This window comes from Patella vulgata, chromosome 9 (genome assembly GCF_932274485.2).
Source record: "Patella vulgata chromosome 9, xgPatVulg1.2, whole genome shotgun sequence".
Lineage (NCBI taxonomy): Eukaryota > Metazoa > Mollusca > Gastropoda > Patellidae > Patella > Patella vulgata.
The window spans coordinates 16,927,638-16,941,340 of record NC_065887.2 but is presented as its reverse complement, the minus strand read 5'-3'; positions in this window follow the sequence as shown (position 1 = coordinate 16,941,340).

The window sequence follows — 13,703 nt, the reverse complement described above, 5'->3', positions numbered from 1 at the left end:
GGTTTGTTACATAATTCCCATCCGTTGGATTTTCGGGTAGAAATCATGGAATAAGCATTATTTTGAAGATTTTGATGTTTAATGACAAAAAAATTCAATGTTGATAGGTCTTCATATAATATCCAAAAAAAGTAGGGGATATTTGATTTTGGGGGCATAATACTAAAATATGCAAATGACTACGAAAAAAGTCACTATAGAACCTAACAGAAGAAACATTTCCAGTTACATGTGACGCCCAAACGCACCAATAGCTACCGCATGGAATGCAGGTGATGCTTGGGATCATCATGGGGGTCCAACCCAAGATTTGCACGACTCTGACTTTGAATGTTACAGTCATTGTGGCATTGAATTCCAGGGTGGAAACATCAGTTTAATTGTTTTAGTGACCAGAAAACAAATTTTGATATGCGTCGGCTTACCCAAAATGAAAGGTTACGTGCCCTTGGCATGCTACAGATCGGCACAACACAGGCGGTTGTGGCGCGGACGATGAATGTTTCTCAGTCTGTCATAAGCAGGCTATGGTCCAGATACCGTGATACACAATCTGTACAGGACAGACCACGCTCAGGTCGACCAAGGGCGACAACTCAAGCCCAGGATCGATTTATCCGTACCTTGGCCTTGAGAAATCGTGTCATCACAGCAAATCAGATCAGCGCTCGTCTTCAAACAGACACTGGTGTGAGAGTGAGTGGCCAGACGATTCGGAATCGACTGCATAGGGGTCACCTTCGCGCCCGACGTCCTCGCGTGATCCCTTGTTTGAGAGATCATCACATTCAGGCAAGACGTCGTTGGTGTAGGGATCGTCAACACTGGGATAATCGACGCTGGAGCAATGTGATGTTTTCAGATGAGTCAAGGTTCACTGTTGATTCTTTGGACAGACGTAGGAGGGTGTGGCGTCGTCGAAACGAGCGCTTCCAAGACGTTAACGTCATCAGACATGATCGATTTGGGGGTGGTTCTGTTATGGTGTGGGGAGGCATCACTGTTGCTGGAAGAACGGCTTTACATGTTGTTGCAGGGCGTGTTACAGGCCAGTACTACCGGGACAACATCTTGGCAGTCCATGTTGTGCCGTTCGCACGACGTCATGGCCGCCGTTTCATCTTCCAGGATGACAACGCAAGATGTCACAGGGCCAGGATCGTTACAGGTTACCTCCAACAACAGAACATCACCACATTACCTTGGCCAGCACTGAGTCCCGACCTCTCCCCCATCGAGCATGTCTGGGACATGCTTGGACAGAGGTTACGTCAACGTCAATAACGTCCTGCCAATGTCCAAGAACTTGCTGCTGCGTTGCAACAGGAATGGGACAATATGGACCAAAATGACCTTAGACGTCTCATTAGGAGTATGCCACGTCGGATCAATGCTTGTTTGGCAAACAGAGGAGGATTTACCCGTTACTGACTTGGTTGTGATGCTGTGGTAACTTTGCTGTTTGACCCCGGGTATCATTTTACCCTTATAATGGTCAGTCTGTGCCTTACTTAGTCTAACGATCATTTGGAATAAATCGATGAATGTGAACTTCATTTCATTTTGTCATTTGTTTCTTCGTCAGTTTCATTAGGTGACTTTAATAACACTTAAAAATCAAATATCCCCTACTTTTTTTGAATAGTAGTATGGGAGGCCATTATTTGAGGGTAGCCATTTTGCGATAATATTCCAACTAATTTTCACCTTATTTATAATGTTATAGACATATCAACTGTGATTTGGGAATGTATTAATATTGGCAGGGGTCGTGACTATATTTCAGATCTTTTTCCATCACTTCTTGAAGATATTTCCAAGATAGCGACCATTTTTGGCGGGTAAAATGGCCGATGTGCTGATTTTGATTAAGTAGTAGTGTTTGGTGTCAATATATATATTTTCAGGGGCATAGATTCCATTTCTAACGGTTACAACTGTGTAAAATGACCCCATGTTCACCCATTTTGCATATTTCCAAGATGGCGGCCATATTTGTCTGGAAAATGGGATCTTGTGCTGATATTGATTAAGTAGTCGTCTTTTGTCTCAACATATAGTTTTTCAGGTGCACAGTTTCCATTTCTGTCAGTTACAATTGTATAAAATGACCACAAGTTCACCTATTTTGCATATTTCAAGATGGTGGCCATGTATATATTTTCGGGCCCAGATTCCATTTCTGTCGTTTACACTGTTTAAAATGATCACATGTTAACATATTTAGCATATTTCTAATATGACTGCCGTTTGTGGCCGAAAAATGGGACGGTGTGCTGATTTTGATTAAGTAGACGTGATCCGTCATTTATGACATCTCTGCTATCACCATTGACAGAACTGGTGGCCGGTCACGTCATTGTGTAAGTGGTGACATACTTTATGTTTCCAATTACGCAACAGCATTCCACATGCTCGTTCCACATTCAGATTGGAAGTCAAATGATAACATAATCTATGCCACGAGGGTTTCTTATGCCCCCGTCAGACCGGGTTGACGTCCTTACTGCGCTACCGCGAACGTACGGCGACTAGAAAATGCACAAGGTTGCCGGCAAACGTGAACAAAACGCAAGATAAATGTCCCAAAAATTACAAACTTGAAAAAAGTCGCGTTCTCACAGCTGTCTAGGTCAAATCGCAGAACCTTAGCTTTTGTTTTGAACATGCTCAAAACAAACGCCGTGACTCGGCGATCATTGGCGACCATGGAGACCACAGCACGATATTTTGCGTTTCCACCACGCTTTCACCACGCTTATGGCGATCTTGACGCGCTCTGAGACCATTTTCCGTCTCCGTAGTAGCGGAATAAGGACGCCACCCAGGTGTGACGAGGGTATTAGCAAGTATTGCATTTACAGCCACGTCCCCACCACCTTCAACCACGTTGCCGCCACGCTGGAACGAAGCTTCTGACCACATGCTTTCTACGATGTTACGACCTCTATGTGTATACTAGCAGGATACCCGGCTTCGCTCGGGGGGTCATAAGTTCAAAACCGGAAGTGGTAGACTAACGCCACCTGGCCTATGCTACTCCCCAGTCCGAGCTACCCCTATATCCCAAATTTCAGACTCGGGGCAGACCTAGTGTAGCCGCCAACCCCGAACAGACCGGCTTCGCTCGGGGGTCATAACTCCGAAACCGGAAGTGGTAGACTAACGCCACCTGGCCTATGTTACTCCCCGGTCCGAGCTACCCCTATACCCCAAATTTCAGACTCGGGGCAGACCTGGTGTAGCCGCCAACCCCGAACAGACAGACTTTGCTCGGGGTCATAACTCCGAAACCGGAAGTGGTAGACTAACGCCACCTGGCCTATGTTACTCCCCGGTCCGAGTTACCCCTATACCCCAAATTTCAGACTCGGGGCAGACCTAGTGTAGCCGCCAACCACAAACAGACCGGCGTCGCTCGGGGGTCATAACTCCGAAACCGGAAGTGGTAGACTAACGCCACCTGGCCTATGTTACTCCCCGATTCGAGTTACCCATTTACCCCAAATTTCGGACTCGGGGCAGACCTAGTGTAGCCGCCAACCCCGAACAGACAGACAGAGAGACAGACAGACAGACAGACAAACGACAGTCTCAAATATATATATAGATAGATAGGGAAGATACTGAGCCTCGTCCAGTAGCTCCAGTCTAGCACTCAAACGGGAAACATCAAGAAAACTATAGAATGTTCTTTATTGCTTGACGTTTGGTTGTTCTCTGATTTGAAAGAGAATGAGGACGGGGTGGGCATGACGCAGTGTCTATAAGCGTGGTAGGCACGTCGCGGGAGTGTGGTAAGAACGTATAACTGACTGCTAACCGCGAGTTCATGAGCATAGCAAGACCTTGGCTGTATATTATCGGTAGCAAGTAATAAAATAGAACTACGAACAGTTCCAGCCGTCAACCAGGCATGTTGGACTCGAAACCCAATCTACATTAGTTCTGGGTGGGCCTGCTTCACCTCGTCAGTTTCCTGCACTGCTAAAGGCCCCTAGGAGCAAGATAATTATTCGAATAAAATTGTACCACCTTTGTCGCTATAAACAACCAATTTTATATATATTTAATAACCTATTTAATCAATATTTTGTTGCATAATCAAAGCAACAACAAAACTGTTGTTTTCCCCATCAGATAGGTATAAATTCCATATTGTTGCCATAACTACATAACAACTATTATACGGGCGGGTCTATAAATGGGGTGGAGATTTGATAACTTATATTATTGTGGGAATTAAAATAAAGGGACTTTACTAATCCTTTATAAGCGGATTCGATCAGTTGATATGTCGTTGCATAACGAGTTTTTCTATAATTATCGCAAACCTGTTATGTTCATTTCATATCGAAAAACGTAAGTTACCAGGGGTTTGTTTTCACTTTATTAACGCTACCATTTAGATTTAAACGATATTTTATTCATAACCGAATGGGATTGAGCAACAGGCTTGCAGCCTATATCAGTTCTTACAATAGATGTAACAGGGCTGGGGCCATTACATTGGCAATGTAATTAATTACATTACCATTACCATTACTTTTTAAATGTAATCATTAAAATTACTTTCTCATTTTTAGCAATGTAATTAATTACATTACATTGAAAGTATTACCCATTATGAGTAGGGTCGCCTGTCCAACTTCGTGGGTTTTCCCCGGGTCCTCCGGTTTCCTCCCACTGCTAAAGACCCCTACGCGCAAGCGAATGATTGAAATAAAATCGAACCATGTGTTGGTCCCGAAATGACCTAGTCTGTGTCGAGTGGACGTTAAACCCCATTTCTCTCTCTCATTACCCATTATTTTATGACTATATAAATAAAAAAAACATTTTTCATAGAAATTAAAAAGACAACGTTTTTTTTCTGTCATGAAGTACATGTACCTACAAAATCAAACTCAAAATAATCCTTGATTCACTTAATAGATATTTGTTTATGAATTATTATTTCTGGCAATTATAACATCAAGGCAAATTTTATAGTGACCGGCAGTGGTGACAAAAACTGACATTTTCACTGTATGTCTTGAAAAATGAATCAAAACTATAGTTAATTAACTATATTTTCTTTTAAGTAATTTTTAAAAAAAATTTTAATCAGTCCAAATAGTTTTTCTATAATATATTGTATAATAACAGGTAAATTATTCTGCATGACTCTAAAACAAAATATATATTAGTTTTAAGTAAAGAATGCACAAACATTAGATTTAAAGAACATAATACCGAGGTTGTGTGTAAGTGTATGTTGCACTGATATTGAAATTAAAATATGTGGCTTTGTTTGATAAAAAGGTGAACAGTTTTCGTTAATTTTATATTTGATTCCAATGATAAGCTTCGATCTCCCCGTAAAAAAATTCTTAAAGTCATATTTTAATCATTTATAATTTTGCTAATAACTTCGAACATATGTAGTCTAATTTGATTATATTATGGACATAAAAAGGTAGAGACATGGATCTTCTTTTTCTTTCGGGCAATTGAAACAAACAACAGAGTCGGACAAGAATGGTTCTTTGAGGTGGCTTTTTAGATTACTACTATTGTTTCTTATTTGGCAGTGTATAATATTCTGTTACCAACGTTATGATAGGGTTTGATTTTTTGAAAAGAATATAACTTAGAGATATTAGTCGTACCGTACTCGGAAAGAAACTGTTAAAATAAGACATTGTTTTATATGAAGGAATTTGGAGGGTGAGATTTTAAGAACGCGGGTTGTAACTCGAGAAATCAAAAAAAAAAATCAAGTAAGATATCTTGTAGATATGTCAGGGAACAGTCATAATAAATTTTTCAAAACATAATCAGTTTCTGTTTTGTCTGCGTTGAGACAGTAGCTCCCATCCAAGTTCAGTATAAATAAATTTTCTTTGAGAATTTCGTCGTAGACCTGTTATTATTCGCCCTGCTTCTATCTGGACACTTTCTAATAAATCCGAATTTTTCTTATTACAGTTATCCCAAACGACATTACCATATTCAAGAACTGGCCTAATAAATGACAAATAGATTTTGTTTAAAGAAGAACGATCGTTTGATAGCTTTTTAATATATAGTTGAAATATATATTGACCATGTGGCATTCTTTTTAAGGTTAAGTCCAAGATGACAACGACTATTTACTTCTTCATATAACTGGTTATTAAAATAAATGTTCGGATGTATAATATTTCTTTTAAACAGCCCAATAATTAGTCCAATCTGATAATAGAATTCGGTCATGTGTGAGTTTGCACATTCGTCAGGATTGTTATTGATGATAGTATATAATGACGTGTCATCGGCAAATAATCGTTCTGAATTATAAAGATCATTAGAGATATCGTTCATATAAATTAGAAATAAGAATGGACCTAACGCAGACCATTGGGGAACGACAGCATGAATTTGTAAAAAAAAGTTTGAAGTAAAACCATCGTAATAGAAAACCCAAGGCAGACGCGATCAAATGCCTTAGACAAATCACAGAAAATAAAGCTAACTTGTTTACCCTGATATAAGTTACTAGTCATAATATTACAGATTTCTAATAGTTGGTTTATTATCGATTCGTTTGGTTGGAAACCAGTTTGATATTTTAAAAGTAAATTATTATTTTTTACAAAGTTTTAAAAGAAAATTCGTTCTAGGATTTTACAAAAGTTACAAGTGATTGGGATATTAAGCCCCCCCCCCCTTGCCTTTATAAGCTGCTGTAACATAAGCAATTTTCCAAATGTTCGGGAGAGTTGAGGTATCCAAGGAAAGATTAAAAAGCTTAGTAATATGGGGAGCAATAGAACTGACAAATTGTTTCAAGATACATGGACAGACTCCATCCGAGCCAGGAGGTTTAGAGAAGTTTAAGATACTTCATTGATCACGGACCTCTCGCTACCATTGACAGGGAAATGAAATTTTACCCAATTTTAGAGCAAAATGTGCGTAAAACAAAATTTGATCCCTTAAGACTCTGAAAGGCTGTTACTACTGATGGATAGGAATTGTAACAGCGACACGGGTTCAAAATCACCGGTCGTATCGTTTGGTGTTGAAGGCTGCAGCTACTACCTCAACTAAGGAACCATTACAAAATCTTGCCCCACTCCCATACCACCCTTTCCTTGGGGCTACCGTCCCACCAGGTCATACGATATAGATTGTTATTAGATCTGTCAGTTCGTAAATTTTAGGGGGGTTGGGTGGCCGAATGGTTAGCACGCTCGCGCTGTATCATAAGGCCTGTCATTGAGTCAACTGGCGTGGTTTCGAATCCCCGGTTGTTCGTGACAAGGAGTAGGGTCGCCTGTCCAACCTCGCCTGCCCAAGCAGCAGTGATCCTGTCGTCAAGATATTTCCATACACACCTTATTCTCTTTAGATCTAGCTCTTCCCACAACCCGTGTCTGTCCACAGATTTGTGACGGGTGATGCTGTCATTTCTGCTAAATATGACGGGCTAAATATGTAGGCGAAACGGTGAACGAATGCACTTTTGATCACAAGGTCTGTCATTGAGTCAATTAGTGTGCTTTCGAGTCCCGGCATGTACGTGACAAAGAGTTGTGTCGCCTATAGAACCTCGTGGGTTTCCTTCTAGTTTGTGTCAAGTGGACGTTAACACCACTCTGTGCCTCTCTCTCTCTCTCTCTCTCTCTTTGGTGATAAACGCATGTGGGTCAACCGGTAAACAAATTCACGGAAACGAGTTCGAAAATGAGTATAGGTGGAACGCCATTGTAGGTCGTATACTCGTGTTATGAGTATAGGTGGAACGCCATTGTAGGTCGTATACTCGTGTTATGAGTATAGGTGGAACGCCATTGTAGGTCGTATACTCGTGTTATAATCATATCACTGTGGTCAATTGTCAAAAGGATTTTCTTTTCAAACACCATTATTTATACATCTTATATGATTTCGGGGCAGATTAGTCCAAGTATTCATGGAATCACCTATGTAGGCCTACCGTTTTGATAACATGTATGTTGGGGAGATAATCACCAATATATACTAACATATATGTATCGTTATGAAGATGACTATGAATTAAATGTGGTTTAACGTCCTACTTTTCTGCAATAACTGCCTTAATGAAAACGGGCATACGCCATGCAATGTGCTATGAAGGATATTTTGACTGGCCCGCCTTCTCTTCTTCGAATTCCAAATACCAAGTGGGCTTTGACGTGCACGCTAATGTATACGCGGGACCTCGGATTTTTGGACCCTCCGAAAGACTAGATGTCGTTTCTTGCTTGGCCCTACGTCTGGTTATAAGACACATTGAAGCAACACCGATGACATACGTGAAAAATTAGGGCTGATTTATCAGTGAACTGTATACCCGAGTACATGTTCATGTTTGCCAGATAAAATTGACTGTTATCATTATCTAAATGATAAAAAGAAATTATGTGTATGACAAGCAAGTCGAAACGCCCACATGGCAAAACGACACCTTGTTCTGGTCAATTTCTCTCCCTCCATAACTCGCCCCTTAATGAATATTTTTTTTTTATGAGAACAATTTACAGTGGAGCCTATAGCTGTATTAATGACCCTGGGCCAATTTCTCACTCTCTATTACTAGTCCCTTATCACCATGCTGATTTCTACGACAGGTTTTCACTCCACACTTATTTGAACTTTGTCCTATCGTTAGAGCAAGTCTGACTGAAATTTGGAACTTGGAAATATGGTCCAACTTCCGCATCTAACTTCCGTCTGACTGTAATTTGTAACTTGGAAATATGGTCCAACTTCCGCATCCACTGAGTGTGATATCACAAACGTTTTTCCTTGTGAGAGACCAGTCCTGTTTGAGCGGAAAGCTGGCCATATTGCTAGAGGAAACGTGACAGGGAGGACGGGAAGAAAATGGAACAATTATGCCAATGGGGATGTTATCAGGATTGCTGAATGAAAACTAAACACTAACGTCCGCTTCCATATAGATGGATATCGCAGGTTGTTACGTGTAGTAATATCAACTGACTCTTTACCCCCAAAGAGTACTAAAAGAAAAAAAAAATCAGCAGTAAAACCAATCATAAGATAACACAATTTTGTTTATCTCTTAAAAAGATAGATTTGGTGGTCTAGTGGTTTGATCACATGGTCTGTCATTGAGTCATGTGGCGTAGTTTCGATTCCCCGTTTGAACGTGACCCGGAGTATGGTCGCGTGTCCAACTTCGTGGGGTTTCTCCGGGTCGCCCGGTTTCCTCCCACTGTTAAAGACTATGACGAGCAAACGAATTATTTAAATAGAATTGATCCATATTTTAGTCCCGAAATGCCCTAACGTGGGTCGAGTAGACGTTAAACCGCACCTCTCTCGCTCTCTCTCTCTCTCTCTCTCTCATTATCTCTTATAAGCAATTTTTGGACCTCTGATAAAGATCAAAACATGATGTCTAATCGTAAAGATTATGATTATTGTACCTTGTATTTTATTCGAGATCTCGGTATCGCGTGTTATCATTTCTTAAACAACTTTAGGATAGGCCTGACAGACAGGTTTCTTATTCTTGAAGTCATGAAAGTGAAGTCTACTGTACAAAGACATTTCACTGAAACGTTTGGTTAAAGTTGTGACGGACTATTTGTGATCGGATATAATAAGTCGTTCTGTTATCGAAGGTTTAAAAAGATATTAATTTATACTGAACACGGAGACATAAAATTAGCAATTCTACATTTTAAAGTAAGTTACGTATATTCTTGTGCACTTGTTGTTGTTCTTAGTGTTTAATGTCCGATTCCACAAACAAGTTGTCATATTTTCATTTTTATTATCTTAGCGCACACGCAGGGGGTCTTTAGTGTGGGAAGAAAACGCAGAACCCGGAGTAAACCAACGAGGTTGAGAAGGCGTCCCTATCTCCAAACCAAATACGCTCACACAAGGGATCGAAACCTCCAAGCCACATACGCTCACACCAGGGATCGAAACAACAACTACAAGCCAGAGGCGACCGACCAGCTAGAGGTCGAAGCGCAACACTGGGCCGTCCCAAAAGCCCTTCAGCGCACTTGACAATTCCAATAGTTCAATGTCGTAGAACTTGCTATGGTTCGGCATTTTATCCACATCTGATAATTTCTATTTTAGAAACAGCCTACTATAATCAGATTATGTTATTGGCTTGACTTGTATACAAATTGTAGAAACGTCAACCATTGAGCCTATGTCATTTACAATACTAACCTATTCCGTTCAAATCAAAATGATACAAGACAAATAAATTTCGGACTGGTTTGCCTTTAAATATATATGTCATACTAAAGACGACCGATATTAATCATACAAGCGCTATTCATATGACCAGTACACGCATTAGGCTATTTTAAGTCTAGATAATACTGTTATAATAGTAGATTTTTATGAACAAAAGTGGTTCTTAAATAACATCTAAAATTTAAAAAGTAGCATAGTAGATAAATGTATTTAGCAATACATGCCTAATCACAGGTATCTAAGATAAGATATGACGAAACTTGGGACAACACATCACAAATGTAAAGATAAAGATAATGTTTAGCATGACTACATACATCACAAATGTAAAGATAAAGATAATGTTTAGCATGACTACATACGCTCGTATCTTGAATATGAATTCCTAAATTGTGAATTTAAATCAGGAAATTAAATCGTCAATGATAATACACCGTTCGTTCATTAGTTAACCTCGTTTCTGTACGCAATCCTAACATAAATCCTGCATCAAGGAAGAACGGTTTGTCAGTATGATTTCCGGCTAGACATAGCTACAAGTCATAATCTAACCCTATCATTTGCAGAATAAAGAGATCATTTCATACACTGACTGCTCCGAACACCAAAGCTACATCATGCTAACACTGTAGTGACAATTGGACCCATGATAGCGGAATGAGGAACTGCCGGCACTTTACTGATGGAGACTGCGATCTGGATTTTATAAACATCGAGCGTCAATTCAGAATCCCCAGGGGAAGGATAACTGGATATTAACAGAAAGAGAAAGATAAGCACAATGTCAGCCCCAGCTGCCAAATCTAAAGATAATTATTTCATTTTCAATTGTGAAGATGGTTATATTCATTCTCTACACAATGAACCCAAACCCCTGCGGCTGTTCAGAACAAACTGTCAATCTCGATCTCTTTATTTTATTCTACTGTTATAAAACAATTTGTTTCACAGAAGACATTACAGGTATCTCACTATCAATAGATACACTGAAAAGTAACGTGACGATCTCTGCGTAAAGTTTGTAATAATTTAGAGAATTACAAATATTATGCATATCAGGTTAAAGTTGGAATGAATTCATCAAAATCAAATTATTGTAGCTAACAAAGTAGCCTTATAAATGTTATCTTAACATCTATTCTATTTCATATAAATAACATAACTCTGTACCAGTGTTAACAAAATCATGGGCATTGTAAGATTTTACTTTCTTTTTTTATATAGTTTATTTACAATTACATAAACATACAATTAAAACCTTAAAGGGCTAATCCCGATATTTTTGGGAGAATAAAACTGCTTCATTTTGTGTTAAAAACCCTTCAAATCCTCTACCTAAGGGCCGAGCAACTAACTCAATATTTGTGATACGTTTTCAAACAACTTAAACCCCGTCATTCTGCATCTGGAAATGGAGATCCGTGTCCCAAGCTGTATTATGCAGAGTCTGGATAAAACCAGACATTTGTTTTTATAAAAATAATGTATAGTTGAAATGTACCTTTCGTTATCAAGAACATCACATGGGCCAGTCACTGTATGGACCTCTCAAAGAACGAGAATCGAATATCAGGCCACCCAACGAAAAAATTGACCCGAAATCTTAAAAGTGGTAAGTGTCCGGATAAGAAGTTTTGACGTTCACGTCCAAACGACTCAATATTTTAAGCTGAAATTTTAAGACAAGGTAAATACACCATTACTCTATATTTTTGCGCTTAGATTTCCTACGCACTCGGACTTTTATTTTTGAAACTCTGTTCCAATCGGGATAGTCCCTTTAAACAATACGATTTTACTTTAGTTTGAAGTGATCATGTTTATCCCCTGTACATGTTATATGAAAGGGCGCACTATAAATATACTGTCAGACTATAGATATTTATTAATATTAGTATATTTTTGTTTACCTTCATTTATTGAACAAAGTTATAGGTTCGACATTTCTGTTCTTTTAACTGGACACTTTTGGTGAAGTCACTTTACAACATTGCTATACTCCTTTCGCCAAACAAACCAATAAATCATTAAGATTTTTCACTATGTCGAAACATATACCTTATTTGTGTTAAATTACTGAAAAAAACCCCACAAGATTTGATAATTTTACACAAGTTTGTGTTGGTGCAATACAAAGAACATAACCTTGTGTTAATGTATTAGAAAAGAACACAAGTTTATGTATATTAGTTTTCACACACGTTATTGTGTTGAACTTCAACACTAGACGTTTTTCAGTGTAATGATTTCAGTTCCATTAGTGAATAATAATAATAATAATAATAATCAATTTGTATAGCGCTGAGTGCTCCAGCTAACAGCTGCTCCGCGGCGCCTTTCATAATTAAAATAAATACAATGTAAAACAAATAGTTCTAAAACATTAAAAAGTCAACATGTTCATAGTTTAAAAGCACGTTTAAAAAGTTCGGTAATTCATGTTTAGGTAATTCATTCCACACGTTAGCAGAGGCGTAAACAAAAGTCCGTTCACCAGTTTTAGTTTTTACTGTAGGGACATGAAGTAAGTTTTTATCAGCAGATAAGATTTTCACTTAAGTTATATGAACCTGAATGTCTGCAGCTATTCTTCGGAACAAAATGTCAAACTCCTGGAAAAGTTTACCGCTGATATCCACAATCGTTCCATTACCGTCATAAATAGCCTGATTGGTCCAAAGAGGTAGAAAGTTAAACCCCATTTGAGTTCAACTACCGTTACGCACCACCACACCAATTTACACCCCTGTTAGCACCGAATCCTTGTTTATATACACCAAAACCTGTGGTCTAGTATGCTTACAGAAAAGAAAATACATTTACAATCAGAAAATATAGAACGCCCTATATTGACATAGCCCCTTGGAAAAACATATCGGGTTACTCCAGTGATGTTAAGAGAAAAAAAAATTTATGTGCTGATTGGTGTAATACTTTTAGTAGAATTTTTGCTCGAGAAATAACATATTCGCATAATATGTGATATGTACTTAAAATACTTAAATCAACTTAGTCTGTAATTGATAGTTGACACATAAAAAAGAGCGATTTATCGAAAACATATGTCACTCATTTACCACCGAATTACACGTGAGTGGAATTATTCTAATTGCATCATTTGATTTAAAGTAACCAATCATTTTGTTAATTACACAAGTTCAGGGCCATGATCACGCGTTATTGTGCATGATATTCACTTACCTTTAAAAGAAACCGGGGAACCCTGTAAGTCAGACTTGCATTAGATTCCAGAGATCGAGGGTACACCTGAGTTCCTAGACAGCCGAGAGGCTGGATAGGGTGGAGAAGTGGTTTTAGCTATATAGTATTGTAATTTGTGCTATGCTTGTATACCTGTATTCAGTTATATGCTATATAAAATGTAGAAGCGAACTATGCATTATTATTCCTGGTAAGACAGACGTCTTAAGAAACTGTGATAAGTAAATACACAACGTGAAGCAGAA